The sequence below is a fragment of the Lucilia sericata genome, unplaced genomic scaffold (genome assembly GCF_015586225.1).
Source record: "Lucilia sericata isolate MDLA Ls3-8-SP2 unplaced genomic scaffold, ASM1558622v1 Contig000246F_arrow, whole genome shotgun sequence".
NCBI classification, from domain to species: Eukaryota; Metazoa; Arthropoda; class Insecta; order Diptera; family Calliphoridae; genus Lucilia; species Lucilia sericata.
The window spans coordinates 131266-148343 of record NW_023994272.1 but is presented as its reverse complement, the minus strand read 5'-3'; the positions used below and the strand labels follow the sequence as shown (position 1 = coordinate 148343).

The following is a 17078-nucleotide window of genomic DNA, read 5'->3' as shown; positions in this document are numbered from 1 at the left end:
TTTTTTATTATTATCTTTTCTAGTATAAAAATTATAGGTCCGAGTTTGTAATAATAATGATGAGTCATGAAAAAGAACAATTTATATGGACAACAATGAAGTTTTCGTATTAATATTGACTACATATTAATATGCATATGTATGTATTTTCAGAGACTCTTACTAATACTCTCATAATAATTTTTTTTGGTATAGAAATCAATTGTCATATGAAACACTATTTATTTTATATTTTCCTTTAGTCTTATTTTTAATTATTTTTGAACTTGAACTTGAACTAGAACTGAACTAGAACTGAACTAGAACTGAACTAGAACTGAACTAGAACTGAACTACTGAATAGAACTGAACTAGAACTGAACTAGAACTGAACTAGAACTGAACTAGAACTGAACTAGAACTGAACTAGAACTGAACTAGAACTGAACTAGAACTAGAACTGAACTAGAACTGAACTAGAACTGAACTAGAACTGAACTAGAACTGAACTAGAACTGAACTAGAACTGAACTAGAACTGAACTAGAACTGAACTAGAACTGAACTAGAACTGAACTAGAACTGAACTAGAACTGAACTAGAACTGAACTAGAACTGAACTAGAACTGAACTAGAACTGAACTAGAACTGAACTAGAACTGAACTAGAACTGAACTAGAACTGAACTAGAACTGAACTAGAACTGAACTAGAACTGAACTAGAACTGAACTAGAACTGAACTAGAACTGAACTAGAACTGAACTAGAACTGAACTAGAACTGAACTAGAACTGAACTAGAACTGAACTAGAACTGAACTAGAACTGAACTAGAACTGAACTAGAACTGAACTAGAACTGAACTAGAACTGAACTAGAACTGAACTAGAACTGAACTAGAACTGAACTAGAACTGAACTAGAACTGAACTAGAACTGAACTAGAACTGAACTAGAACTGAACTAGAACTGAACTAGAACTGAACTAGAACTGAACTAGAACTGAACTAGAACTGAACTAGAACTGAACTAGAACTGAACTAGAACTGAACTAGAACTGAACTAGAACTGAACTAGAACTGAACTAGAACTGAACTAGAACTGAACTAGAACTGAACTAGAACTGAACTAGAACTGAACTAGAACTGAACTAGAACTGAACTAGAACTGAACTAGAACTGAACTAGAACTGAACTAGAACTGAACTAGAACTGAACTAGAACTGAACTAGAACTGAACTAGAACTGAACTAGAACTGAACTAGAACTGAACTAGAACTGAACTAGAACTGAACTAGAACTGAACTAGAACTGAACTAGAACTGAACTAGAACTGAACTAGAACTGAACTAGAACTGAACTAGAACTGAACTAGAACTGAACTAGAACTGAACTAGAACTGACTAGAACTAGAACTGAACTAGAACTGAACTAGAACTGAACTAGAACTGAACTAGAACTGAACTAGAACTGAACTAGAACTAGAACTGAACTAGAACTGAACTAGAACTGAACTAGAACTGAACTAGAACTGAACTAGAACTGAACTAGAACTGAACTAGAACTGAACTAGAACTGAACTAGAACTGAACTAGAACTGAACTAGAACTGAACTAGAACTGAACTAGAACCAAACTAAACAGAACTAGAAGTCAACAAGAATTGGACTTAAAAGTACTTTTAGTATGTCGCCGGAATGTTTCCATGTCTGCATTGTTATACCCTTAACCTTCATTATAAATCAAAATCTTACTTGATTTAAAAAATATATGATGAAAGTAGCCAGATAAGTATTTTATATATAAGTATATATATATTGATATGAAGCATTTAAAGCTTGTCAGGCATTGACATAAAACTACGATTATGGTTATCCAAATTAAGATAAGCCTTATCAAACAACCTTCGAAATAATATTTTAATTTAACAAGTATGTATTGTATATGCAAATGTCTATAATTACAAAGTTATTCCTAAATTTAATAACAATTCAGCAATATTTAATTACTATATCGAAAAATAAAGAAATGTAGTATAAAACCCACATCAAAAACATTATAATTGGTAAAAATAACTAAACATTAATATTGATATACATAGGTATATATCACTTTCAGCATGTATATATATACATACATACATACATTCTCATTATAGTTAGTTTTACAAGTACCACAGTAAACTATAAACTTTGTTATTTTATTTTATATATAACCATGACATTAACTATCTATCTAATTTTCTTATCTCGTTTTTATCCATACATACATACTCATGAATAAGCGGTAAGTACTTTTAGGCTTAAATATTATAAAACTTGAACATAAAATTAAAATAAACAAACAAATGAGGAAAAAAATAGTAGTGAAATACTTTCAAGGTCTTTTTTAAACATACAGACATAAAGAAAAATTCTATAGCTAATGATTGATCAAAAAACTTTGTTAACAAACTTGTTATTAAAATGTATTAAGGAAGGAGGAGAACGATGATGAGTAAAATGACATAACCATACTTATGTACAGACATAGATACATAGATACAGAATCAATATATAAAACTAAACAACAACAAAATTTAATGATTTGTAAAGTAAAAGTTAATTTGATGATAGTTATTTTATGAGTTGTTACAAGATTTCGCAATTTTTACCGCTAAAAATAAACTTTTTAGAACAAGAAATTTATGATTCTTTGCCAAATAGTTAATCAAAAAATAAAATTATATTTATAGATAGAATATTTCCAGTGAATTTAAAAATTATTGGAAAATTTCTATATTAAAATATCTTCTATAAATTTGAAATAAACTGTTATAGAAAATTTCTGTAAAAGAAAAGTTATCAAACATTTTTCTATAATTCATAATTTTCTATAGAAGAAGTTATGAAAAATTTTGCTACTTTTATATTAAAAACCACATGACGTTTACCATAAAAGAGCACCAAAATACTTAACATAAGTTAATCGCTAGAAATCACAAATCATTAACCCCTTCTTACCACATAATCTCTATGTAATTACTGTCATTAAAGTGACCAAAAAGTGAAACACTTTTCGTATAAATAAAATGTAATGCAAATAAATTAAGCAACTGAAAGAAAAAAAAAACAAAAGAAAATCTGTTTCCCCTTTAAAGGTCAACTTGGCTGCAGTAGCAACTCATTAATAGTAATGAAGTAATTAAGTACACATTCCAAACATTAAGCAGAAACTTGGCTCAATTCATTAACAGAATTTCTGTGTGATAAATGTTGTCGATAAAACAAATAATCGAAGATCTCAGAAGAACAACAAAACAAAAAACTAAAGAACTAGGTAATTTGGAAATATATATCCAGAAGCCAAGGACAGAGGACATTAAACGACTAATGTAGATATATTATTAACATTTCTTATTGACTGGAAGGTATTAATTATGTATGCATATTCATTTGTTATTGGAGCAATTAATTGTATTATTTTATTTTGGGTATTTGAAAAAGTTATGGTTAATTAAAGGTGATATTAGTTATTGTAATTAACTAAGGTTAAATAAATTAGACGAATAGTTTACTCACTAAATAGATAGAAATATAGCAAATATAAGTATATCACCAATCAATCAATAAGAGCTCGATCAATTACAAATATGCAAAAAAGGAAATGATAGATTTAAAATTTCCTTAAACTATTTTCGAAAATTTTTATAAATCTAAAATTTATTAATCAGTTTGTTTAATAGTAAAGTTATAGAATTTTCCCACAAATTTTCCAGAGAAAATTAATAGAAAATTTTCCATAAAGAGAAAATTTATCGAAAATTTTCTATAAAGAGAAAAAATTCTATAAAAAGAAAAATTATTGAAAAACTCCTATAAAAAAATAATTATCGAAAATCTTCTATAAAAAGAAAATTTATCAAAAATATTCTATAAAGATAAATTTATCGAAAATTTCCTATAGAAAGAAAATTCATCGAAAATTTCCTATAGAAAGAAAATTCATCGAAAATTTCCTATAGAAAGAAAATTCATCGAAAATTTCCTATAGAAAGAAAATTTATCGAAAATTTCCTAAAGAAAGAAAATTTATCGAAAATTTCCTATAGAAAGAAAATTTATCGAAAATTTCCTACAGAAAGAAAATTTATCGAAAATTTCCTATAGAAAGAAAATTTATCGAAAATTTCCTATAGAAAGAAAATTTATCGAAAATTTCCTATAGAAAGAAAATTTATCGAAAATTTCCTATAGAAAGAAAATTTACCGAAAATTTTCTATAAAAAAATTATCGAAAATTTTCTTTAGAAAGAAAATTTAGCGAAAATTTACTTTAGAAAGAAAATTTATCGAAAATTTCCTATAGAAAGAAAATTTATCGAAAATTTCCTATAGAAAGAAAATTTATCGAAAATTTCCTATAGAAAGAAAATTTATCGAAAATTTCCTATAGAAAGAAAATTTATCGAAAGTTTCCTATAGAAAGAAAATTTATCGAAAATTTCCTATAGAAAGAAAATTTATCGAAAATTTCCTATAGAAAGAAAATTTATCGAAAATTTCCTATAGAAAGAAAATTTATCGAAAATTTCCTATAGAAAGAAAATTTACCGAAAATTTTCTATAAAAAAATTATCGAAAATTTTCTTTAGAAAGAAAATTTAGCGAAAATTTACTTTAGAAAGAAAATTTATCGAAAATTTCCTATAGAAAGAAAATTTATCGAAAATTTCCTATAGAAAGAAAATTTATCGAAAATTTCCTATAGAAAGAAAATTTATCGAAAATTTCCTATAGAAAGAAAATTTATCGAAAGTTTCCTATAGAAAGAAAATTTATCGAAAATTTCCTATAGAAAGAAAATTTATCGAAAATTTCCTATAGAAAGAAAATTTATCGAAAATTTCCTATAGAAAGAAAATTTATCGAAAATTTTCTATAAAAAAAAATTATCGAAAAATTTTTTAGAAAAAAATTTATCGAAAATTTTCTATAGAAAGAAAATGTATCGAAAATTTTCTCTTTTTTCATCAAAAATGTTCTATAAAGATAAAATTCATTCAAAATTTTCTATAAAGAGAAAATTCATTCAAAATTTTATATAAAGAGAAAAATTTTTCAAAATTTTCTATAAAGAGAAAAATTTTTTAAATTTTTCTATAAAGAGAAAATTTATTCAAAATTTTCTACAAAGAGAAAATTCATTCAAAATTTTCTACAAAGAGAAAATTCATTCAAAATTTTCTACAAAGAGAAAATTCATTCAAAATTTTCTATAAAGAGAAAATTCATTCAAAATTTTCTATAAAAAGAAAATGTATTCAAAATTTTATATAAAGAGATAATTTATTAAAAATTTTCTATAAAGAGAAAATTTATCCAAAATTTTCTATAAACGAAAATTTATTAAAAATTTTTTATAAAAAGAAAAGAGAAAATTTATTGAAAATTTTCTATGAAGAGAAAATTCATCCGAAATTTTCTATAACGAGAAAATTCATCCGAAATTTTCTATAAAGAGAAAATTCATTCAAAATTTTCTATAAAGAGAAAATTCATTCAAAATTTTCTATAAAGAGAAAATTCATTCAAAATTTTCTATAAAGAGAAAATTCATTCAAAATTTTCTATAAAGAGAAAATTCATTCAAAATTTTCTATAAAGAGAAAATTCATTCAAAATTTTCTATAAAGAGAAAATTCATTCAAAATTTTCTATAAAGAGAAAATTTATCCAAAATTTTCTATAAACGAAAATTTATTAAAAATTTTCTATAAACGAAAATTTATTAAAAATTTTCTATAAAAAGAAAATTTATTGGAAATTTTTTATAAACGGAAAGAGAAAATGTATTGAAAATTTTCTTTGAAGAAAATATTTATCAAAAATTTTCCAAAAAGAGAAAATTTATCAAAAATGTTCTATAAAGAGAAAATTTATCCAAAATTTTCTATAAAGAGAAAATTCATCCAAAATTTTCTATAAAGTGAAAATTTATCTAAGATTTTCTATAAAGCGGAAATTTATCCAAAATTTTCTACAAAAAGAAAATTTATCGAAATTTTTTTATGAAGTGAAATTTTATCTAAAATTTTCTATAAAGAGGGAACTTATTGAAAATTTTCTATTCGAAAAATTTTTCTATTATCAGTAAAATATGAACTAAAGAAATATATATTGCTAAAAAATGATTTTGTATTTAAGAAAAAACTGCTTCTTAATTATAACTAAATTTTGTATGCACTAAACGCAAATATTCTAGACTCTCCCATATTTTACTCACCTCAGCCTATATGTATTAAAATCTTATGTCCTTCTTTTATAATTTTTTAAGTTCACTACACACATAAATACGAAAAAATATATATTTCTTTTTAATTTATCAATAACAAAGTCGAATGTCATGGTTACACCTTAAAATCATACTTAAGATTGCTCACGTTTTCTGCAAGTATCAAACAACTTACTTTATTCTGAAGGACCTTTTCGATTTTACGTACTTATCTCTCTGTCTTATTGTCTTGTAGAAACTTCTAATAATAAAGTGTTTATTAGTGTATGTACTATACATGCAGGTAATTACAATTATTTGTTAAGGTTGACTTACACTTCACCTACACGCATATTAAAATGGTACCGTAAAACATGATACATTTTTATATAAAATAAAATTTGCTCTAAATTTTTAAAAAATTGTTCATGGAAAAAATTTTATTTTGGTTTAATACTTATGAGAAGAAAATTGTATTTTTTATTATTATGTTTTCTTTTAGTTGGTTCTTTTAAATGAGTACCATCCTAATGTATATGCAATTATATACATCTACGAATAAAATGAACATTACAAACAACTACATACATATGTATACATATGTTCATAAATTTCTTGAAAAAGTAATTGAACCCATAAATATAATCAAGTTCAGTTGAAGTTATTAAATAACTAATGGTCAATGGTCTTTACAGGTTTTATTCCAGAAAGAAATATTTTCTTATTCGTAAAAAGTTTAAATTTCTAGTAAAATATTTTATATAAAAACTTTAGTTAAAAAAATACCTTTAGTTAAAAGTCAATGTTTATTAAATTTTATTTTTTACAGATATTTTATGTAATTTGTTATATCGATCTATTGCCAACATAAATAAGGTTCAATATACGTATTTTTGCCAAATCATGCGTTTAGATTTCTTTTTTGTGTAAGATTCATAAAATTTCTTTGATTTCCAAGCATAACAAAACATACATATGTATGAACATATGTCTTAAAAATATGCTCATGAAATAAAAAAGTCTATAATAAATACAAATCATAATGTTTACCTAAGATACTGCTATTGAAGATTTAAAATTAACAAATCCTTATGTAGGTAAGATCAAAGGTTTATAAGCCAAAAGTTCTAAATCAACTTTTTAATATAAAAGATTTTTGAAATAAAAACATTATATGAATACAAGGGTCAAGTATTGTCCGATATCATCAATACTTTATAAAGAAATTTATTACATCATTTATGCCAAATTACTTCATTTCGGTTCAAAAAATTTTTTTTTTTTGTAAAATCGCTTTTGAAAAGGACTTTATATGGGGACTAGAACCGGAAATGGATCCATTTTCATGCTATATTCGGCTATGCCGAATCTAATATACCCACCATCAAACCGTATGCCGTTAAAGGAATGCTCTCCTATAAACATCAGGGTGATATTACTCAACAAATTTAATGAAGAGGACCTGATATGAGATGTAGGTTGAATTATATACCCTTATTTCATAAAATGTTTCATATTTTTTTAGATCGATTTTGGTTCATATCAAACATGTTTACAACGAATATAAGTTCCCGATACTTTCCGCATTAAATTCTGTAGGAAGTTCCTATAAAAGTTTCTCAGGTTTTGGCTCGTAAGAAACTTACTTATGTCAAATTTCATTGCTATACTCGTATTTTTAAGCCAGTAAGAGCTTTAAAATATTTTTTTGAAGGGGAGCTTATACATATGAGGGTCAATTATGGACCGATCCACATAAATTTTGATAGACAGATTTTGGCTCATCAGGGACATACTTATGTCAAATTTCATTGCTATACTCGTATTTTTAAGCCAGTAATGAGCGTTAAATTATTTTTTTTAAGGGGACCTTATATGAGGGGTAGGGTCAATTATGGACCGATCCACATAAAATTTATTCGAGAGTTTTTGGCTCATTAGGGACATACTTATGTCGAATTTCGTTGCTATACTCGTATTTTTAAGCCAGTAATGAGCGTTATAGTGATTTTCCGAAGGGGACCTTATATGGGGGGTAGGGTCAATTATGGACCGATCCTCATAAAACTTGGGAGGGAGATTTTGTCTCATATGAAACTTATTTATGTAGAATTTCATCGCTATACCCGTACTTTTGAAACAGATATGTCCGTTAAAGCTGTTTTTCGGGGGTCCACTTGTATGGGGGCTATCCGAAAACGTGGACCGATATTGCACGTTTTCAATACTAAACAAACATTATCTATATAGAATATTTGTGGAAAATTTCAATCCTCTAGCACATTCCGTTCGGACTCTATCGTGCTTTCAACAGACGGACGGACATGGCTAGATCGTCTTAGAATATTATAAGGACCCAGAATATATATACTTTTGGGGGTCTATGACCAATATTTCGATGTGTTACAAACGGAATGACAAAAGGAATATACCGCCATCTTTTTGGATGGTGGGTATAAAAATTAGAAAGAAAACATTTCAACAGACAGGCAAAAATGGCCTCTGTAGGTCTGGGACCAATATTACAACGTGTTGCCAACGTAATAATAAAATCGATGTATAAGACAACAACATTACATAAAGTTTACAATAAAGGAGTTAACACATTATCCACTTAAGCCAACTGAATATGAAAACTTATAAATGTACATATTTTTGTAGAGATTAAAGGAAAATATATTAATACTAGTGTACCCAGCGTGCTACGCTACCCAATGAAAAATACAAAATTTTTATTACTTTTATAGTTAAGTACTTAAGTACCAAAAATCTCCCTTTTGATAAATTCTAATTTTATACGAACCTTGTGTCATTTGTTTCGGATTAACATTATAGAAACTTCAAAACGTTTGGTACTTTTTCATTTAAAGTATTACAAAGTACCAAAGAATCCCCTTGGAGATTCTTATTCAGTCATGACCCTGCATGTTCCATATTATAGTATATAGAAAGGTCATTCAGTGTTTGTTCAATAATCTTGTGTTTTGGCCTAATATTATAGAGTACCATTTGAAGAAGAAAAAGTACCAAAAAACACCTCCCATAGATTTTCATTTAGTCATGTTAAATTTTATGTTTTCATGTTCAATTTAAAGATTAAGTACCAAAAATATATTTGTTCCAGAAAAAGTACTGTTTTCTAAAAGTACCTAACCTAGCCGAATTTGGTTCTATATAGGCTTTAGTACTCGAATTGCAAAATAATATAGTAATAGCTTATTTTGTATGAGTAAATTAACTATTTCTTCAAATTTTATAAAAATTGTCTCAATGAGTTTGAATAAAATTAAATTTCCCGTTTTTCCTCATTTTTGGTACATTTTTTCTCCCTAATGAAATATGAAATATTTTGTTTCAATAAATATTACAGAGCTAGTCCTTAATTTAATAGGCATACGTCAATAAATCAAAAGAGCTTTCTTAATGTGCTACAAAAAAGTACCAATAAATACAGTTTTCTCTCCTTTACACCCAAAAAGGACTGAATTTTTAAAAAGTACGAAACAGGTGTTTCATAATTTTGGAAGATATGTCCAAAACATTTGCATTTTATCTTTATTAGTTAAAAAATTATAAAGAGACAAAAAAAGGTATCAAAATCACCTTTGATACTCATTTTTACCCCTTAAAAGTAAAAATTTCAAAAAAGTACCAGACACCCATCTGCTCATTTTAAGAGTATATAGAGGTGCATTTTACAAAAAATCATTGCAAATTTACAAAAAATCATTGCTCTGATCAACCATGTTTTTTATCTGCGTGTTCGCATATTAAGCGAGATCCCAAATAGTATGTCTTGACTTCTAGGTAGTTTAGCCGTTTGCTTCGTATTCTTAGTCATGATCTTCGATCCTCGTATTCTTAGTCAAAATCCTGATTCTTGCCGTCGTTGTTGTTAAACCGATTCGTGTTCTAAGCCAAAAATTTAAGTCACCACATTCTTGTTAGTTTAGCCGATTGATTTGCGAAGATCACGAGAAGAACTTCCGAAATTTTAACTAACCGATTGAAGCACCAATTGAAATTCTCTTATAAAATAAGTCTTCTCGCCAAAATAAATTAAATTTCTTTCTTGTTCTAGTGAGATTTTTATTTTATTCTTGTTCTTATGAGAAATTTATTCTTGTTCTAGTGAGAAGACTCGTTTTGTCGATTTTTGGAATGTTACAAGAACATTTAACATATTTATGAGCTCAAAAGCCCTATTCCGTGGGGCACGGTTGTATGGGGCTATGCGAAATAATGGACCGATTTTAACCATTTCCAATAGGCTTCGTTCTTGGGTCAAAAGAAGAGTATATGCCAAATTTCATCAAACTAACTTGAAAATTGCAAGCTGTAGCGTGCGCACAAGGATAACATGGACACACAGACGGACAGACAGACGGACATAGCTAAATCGACTCAGAAAGGTTCGGCCGTTTGGGCTGTGCGTTGATGAACCAGTCAGTCAGTAACACAACTCTTTTATATATAAAAGATTAGGTAAACTTTATCTTAAAATATGAAAAGGGTCCAATGATTATTATAAAATTTGAATTTGATTGAAATATTTCTCAACTTCCAATAAATACATACTTTATTAAAAAAAAAAAAACACATAAAAGATTACAATAATATTAAGAAGGTAAGTTTTCACCTAAATCTTTTATTTCTATAAATATTCTTAAATATGTGATTGAAGCATTATAAGTAATAAAGCAACGATTGAAATTTTATTTTTAGTTATCTCCCTTTTCTCTTAAACTTTATTTAAAAGGATTTCCAAAAAGGGATCTTTTAAAATGCAATAGTGTGAGGATATATTCCCCTCAAGTTGAAACCAATCATACAAATCAACTTACAAGTAAAGCTCATCATACAAAAATCATGTGTGCTTTAGGGAAGATGTTAAGCGGTTCGTTTCACATCTATCTCCTGTGCAGAAGTGTAACTCTAGAAAGCAAATTTTTGTTAGGTTTTTATTTTTTAATACAAAATTGTTGTATTATTTAAATACCTTGATCTAAGAAACGCCTTATGTCGAGTTTTTTTTTTAATATCTTTTTTCCATAGGTGTTTCAAGAAATGTGTAATTTTTTTTTTTTCCAAAAGTACTTGTTAATTATCTTTAAAATCTTAAAGGAGTAAGTAAAAAGTATTTAATTACCAGCCCATTTACCACAAATAACAAAAAATTCGTCTACACCACAACAACATTTTTGTTCTCATCTTGACAATTCCTTTATAAATAATTAAAATTAATAATATTATATTTAAGGACCAGTGAGAAATATTTTTTTTTATATTTAATAAATGTTTGTTTATCATTGCTGTAAAACAGGAAAGTTTATTAAAAAATAAATAAAATAAACATAAGGCATTCCATTCGTTTGTATTATTTAATTCCCAAAAGTACATATTTTGCGTGAAAAAATGTCTTATATGCTTGTTGGCTTTTATCCCTACTCAAGAGAATAAATAAAATACATATTTAATTTTTACAAAGAATACATTTTGCCTTAAGCCAAGTTGAAATTTATTAGCTGAGGTAATGGTGGTTTGTTAGAGCAACAAATTTAACATATTGGTCCATTGTGTGGATGACCAAGGATAGGTAGAAACAATAAAAAGTGTGTGTGGTAAATTTAAAGTGAATTTTCGTATGGACTTATGTAGGTTTCTATGAATAAATGCTTTTAGCAATCATTACCACGTATTCCAGAGATAGCATTCCACATCCATCGAAACAAGCCGATAAGACTAAAATTGCCAACCACTTCTTTCCTAATAGTTTTTAACAGGAATTTCAACATGTAGACGAGCGTTGTCATGATAAAATATTACGCCCTCATATCTGACAGCATATTCTGAGCCATTGTTTACTTCAAACGAATCGTTTGCATTCGCTACAGATTTCCTGTGATGGTCTATCCAGATTTCGTTAGCTCATAACAGATAGGTCCTTTTAGGCAACAGAAAATTACCTTAGTGCCGTAAATATTTGGTGTGAATTGAGCTGATTGGACAAGCTTCAAGCAAGCTCTAAGCGATATTTGTGTTTATAAGTTAATTTTGGACATTCAAGTAATTTTCTGAAGGCGACTTTGTATGGGAGCTAGGGTCAAATGAGGCCCGATCTCTATGAAATTTGGCAAGGTATATTTAACATAATTATGAGATCAGAAGCCCTTTTCGGGGGGGTTCAGTTGTATGGGGGCTAGGTGAAATAATGGACCGATTTTAACCATTTTCAATAGGCTTCGTCCTTGGGCCGAAGCGACCTGTACCTTGCGCACAAGGTTTACATGGACAGCCATCGACTCAGATTCTAAGCCGATTGGTATACTTTAAGGTGGGTATAGAACGAATATTTTTGTATGTTACAAACATCAGCACAAACCCAATATACCCTCACCACTAAAGTGGTGTAGGGTATAAAAATTACCGATAAGTTAACTTCATTGTAGTAAAGCCAAATGTTTGGCTTCGTATGCTAAGTCAATATCCCGAATTTTTCTTGACTACTTTGTACTATCGACGATTGTTTGATATTCTTAGTCATAATCTTCGAATCTCGTATTCTTATACGCAAAGAAAAAACATTGCTTAACATGGTTGCTACAACTATACTATGATCATTGTAACAATACATATATTATTATCCAAAAACAAATAATTGTTATTTTAATTAGATTTTAACAATATTTGAGTTACCGTAAACATTTTCATGTTTATGGCAATTATAAATTAGATTAGGTTTCACTGAGACATAATTATTTTTCAACAACTAAATAATGATAACAATGCAAACATATTATGTTATTTGCAACCATTTAAACTTACAAATAAATATTGCTCTTAGATCATGGTTACCACAACAAGTTTTTTATCAGCGTTTTCGCATGCTAAAAGATATCCCAAATATGTCTTGACTTATAGGTAGTTTAGCCGTTGGCTCCGTATTCTTATTCATGATCCTCGATTCTCATATTCTTATTAAAGATCGCCATTAAGTGCCCAAGAATTCTTCTTGCCGTCGTTGTAGTTAAACCGATTCGTGTTCTAAGCCAAAAATTAATTTCAGAAATTGAAATTCTGCTTAAATAACTTTAATGTCATCGTAAATAGCTGTGCCAAAATTTATACGGATAGGACCATATTTACCTTTACCCCCATGTAACCTCACTTTCAGAAAATCACTTTTTTTGGTAACAAATTGTTAAAATATTTCGGAGTTATGGAAAAATGTTTTATTATTAGAAAAATAGTTCACATTTTTAACATATTCACTGACATAGGGTATCATATGGTCATGCCCGACTATACATTCTTAATTGTTTTACTCTAAAAATGGACGTTTTTGTTTTTTTTTTTTTTTTTTTTTTGCTGAAAAGAAAGCTTAGACTGTTTCCTTTAAGAGCTTTGTGCTCACTTGTGCTCACAGTGCGATGCAACTTTCGAAGTAATGATAATGTAGTTCTTTTGTAAGTACTACATTTATATGGTTGTGTACTAAGTAGTTCACTTGTTAGCAATTTTTACAGGACATCATTTGGTCGTTTATGCTCGTCAATATTTTCTTTTCCGTAAATTTATAGCATAGCATTTTCTTAACCAAATAAGCAACAACAGTAATGTAATCAGTTCATAAAAAAAAACCATATGAATTTTTACGTGTAAAATTATTTCTTGGGTCTTTTTTATTGCCAGTTTTTTTAAGTCAATAATAAAAAAATTTCACATCTGGTGTTCAAAAATAAATTGAATTTATAAAAATATTGCTTAAATTATATATAGGTAAAGAAAATCTGTATACAGAGATTAAATATACTATAAATTCACATCAAAATGATTTACATACTATAACTATATGAAGTACTTAGTATAATTTTTAATAAATTTTATTAAAAAATTATTATATAAATGAAATCTTGTACTTACAATTATTATTTAACAGCATTAAGCATAATTTATTGTAATTATTACTTAAGAAATCTTTAAAATAACATTAAATTGTGTCTAGATATAATTATCTGTTACTTGTTGTTTTTTTTTAAGAAAAAAATTCAATTTATCAAGGTCTTTTGCTGTTTGCAATCTATTGTCCTTCTGCTATTGTTGAAACAAACAAAAAAAAAAAATATCACATCAATATACACTTGTTCAGTAGTGTGTAAATATGTATATTTTTTCTGTTTTTTTTTTTTATTAAAAATATTTTTATGTAGGTAACTGTGTTTAAATGTTTTGTATTTTTTCAGTTTTCCATATTAAAGATTATATTAATGACCTTGGTTATTTTTATTTATTCTACTAAATCACTTTATTTACTAAATCACTTTAAACTTTTGTTATTTTTCATAAAAATTTTATAAATTTTTAAAACTTTTCCAGCTTCATTCAATAATTGTTCATGCAAATACTAAAAAATTTGCTTCTTAGCTTGGAAATTATTTAAATAGAAAAAATAAAGTATATTTTTAGGTGCGTTAATATATTTTAAGTACTTTTCGCTTTGAATAACTGGTAGATAACTACAACATAAAGGTATGTAAACATCACTTATACAATTGATACTTTCGCTTTTAGCCATGTTAATATATATACATACATTTGTCTAAATAACATATTTCTTTAGTTTTACTCTTTTGCTGTTATCTTAAAACACATAAAAAAACATTTCCTGTTGATATGTATTAGTGTTTAGATTATTAGACATTTTGGCGCTTATTTATTTACTTGGCATTTTGACAGACAGACGGACAGACAAATAGACAATCCCTCTTAAGCACATGTCTATACAAAAGCAGCTCTTCACAACACCAGCCACTTTCTCTTATAATTAGTTGTTCTATTTAAATACCAATTAAATATGTTTTTCTTTTTTTGTTTTAGAGTGTGTGTGGTATTTTTCCACTTCCGCTATTTTCCCACTACTGTTACAGTTTAACAGAGTAAAATTTATAAAAAAAATATGTCTCCATTGCGCATACTCTTTAATTACAGCTGTTAAATAAGCCGCTTAGGAAAATATTCAAGGATATTTTTTCCGTTTATCATCATTTACGTTAAAATGCTCATATACATAATCTTAACATGTCATCTTTATGTGTTTATGTGTGTAAGTGCAGAAATGTAGGTCCATACAATATAGTTTTCATTTATGTATGTGTAAATTTAACTCAGTTTTCTCTATTTGTTTTAAAATAGTGACGTAAATAAATAAAATGTTCATGAACTTTCAACCTGTAGCTGAATTGTTGTTGCCGTTAAGATATTGCATTTGGCGAAATATTTTGCGTTTGCAGCAGAGCGTAAAACGATTTAAAAAACATATTTCTTTTGCTGATGAGAAGCTTATGATTATTAGTTTAATAGTTACTTAAATCTAAAACTATATTAAAATAAAAATAGAAACACAAATACCTTCGAAATCTAAAAATAAATGTAATAATATAAGAACTACTTTTAAAATCAGACAAAAAATGTAATTCTCAATTTTTAATTCAAAATTTAGTCTTTTGACCGTGGTAACATAAGTAGAATACACAGAGGGAAAAAGAAATATACACGCCTGGTACCTAATTCACACCAAACGGTTTATAATTTTTCAATACCATCCATTGTCAAAGTATATACATACGTACCACAATACTATGTAATGTTGAATACATTGCAACAATTCGTTGTCAAAATCTAAATTTTATACACATCCGTTGTCTAAATGTTAACAAGCGAGGTAAGCTCACTATTGACAAACAATCCGTTGCCAATAGTCAGCTTATTATATATGTATATAATTTGACAACGGATGTTATTGAAAAATTATAAACTCTTCGGTGTCAATTTGGTACCAGACGTGTATATTTCCTTTTCCCTCTGTGTATGTATAATAATCAAAATTTTTTTTTAGATTTATTTTAAACCTTGATTTTTTCATGAAAACTGAGATTTTTTTTAAAAAGTAGGGAGTATACTTGTTATAATTGTTAAATATTAATCATACGCTCCAGTGGTAAATTCATATATGATGAATTTCGTGTCAAGTGACCCAACTTTAAAATTCGATGTCTTCCGAATTGGATGAAATTTGCACCAAGCTTAGTACTATAGGATAGTAGCTCAGACACAAATTTACAGCTCTATCTGTCAAGAACTGCCGGAGTCAGAGGGTGTCAAAGTTGGACATTTTGGTCAGACAGGGTTTTATTTAAATAAGTGTAACTTTTCACGTATTTGTCCTAGAAAAAATTGTTCAAAGGAGTTCAGATAGATATTTCTTCATTCTTTCAAAAAAAAAAAAAAAAAAAAAAAAAAAAAACAAATAATAATATTTTACAAACACAAAGGCAATGGTCTAAGCTTTCTTTTGAGCAAAAAATACAACAAAAAAGTCCATTTGGGAAAAATAGGGGAAAATTAAGTGCCAAAAATTGAAAAAAATTTTATTCTTGGGTTAAAAACTATATTTTTTTTTGATAGATATCCCATTCGCATCCATTATGGGACTATGAAGCCCTTACAGGAAATTTTATAAGCAAAGAAAAAAGGGTCCATTTTGAAAAAAATTAAAAAAAAAAATCAACTTTGACTGGCTCTAAGTCCGCACTATCCAATAGTAATAACCTTAATGCAAATTTCATTCAAATCGATTTTTTGAGTTGGGTCGCTTGTCAAGAAATTATCCATATATAAAACTAGTTTCTGTTGAATATCACCCCTATACTTAAAGTAAATTTCTTAAATGGAAATTATATGGGTGGTTGGGTCAATTATGGACCGATCCTCATTAAATTTCGTAAAGAGTAACTTTCTAAGGGTGTAGGGTTAGTTAGAACCGATTCTCATAAAATTTAATGGAAAGATTTGG

General features: G+C 27.4%; 1 protein-coding gene across 7 annotated transcripts in view; it reads right to left on the bottom strand.

Annotated features, from left to right (window-relative positions):
• LOC119602645 (band 3 anion transport protein) overlaps positions 1-17078 on the bottom strand; it is an 80343-nt gene that overhangs the window by 18915 nt on the left and 44350 nt on the right. The window contains exon 1 of one of the 7 annotated variants that reach the window (XM_037954270.1): positions 14150-14722. The exons of the other annotated variants lie outside the window; for them this stretch is intronic. The gene's annotated coding sequence lies outside the window, so the exon portion shown is untranslated. Of the gene's footprint in view, positions 1-14149; positions 14723-17078 lie in introns of those variants that run through there. 7 annotated transcript variants of the gene reach the window in all.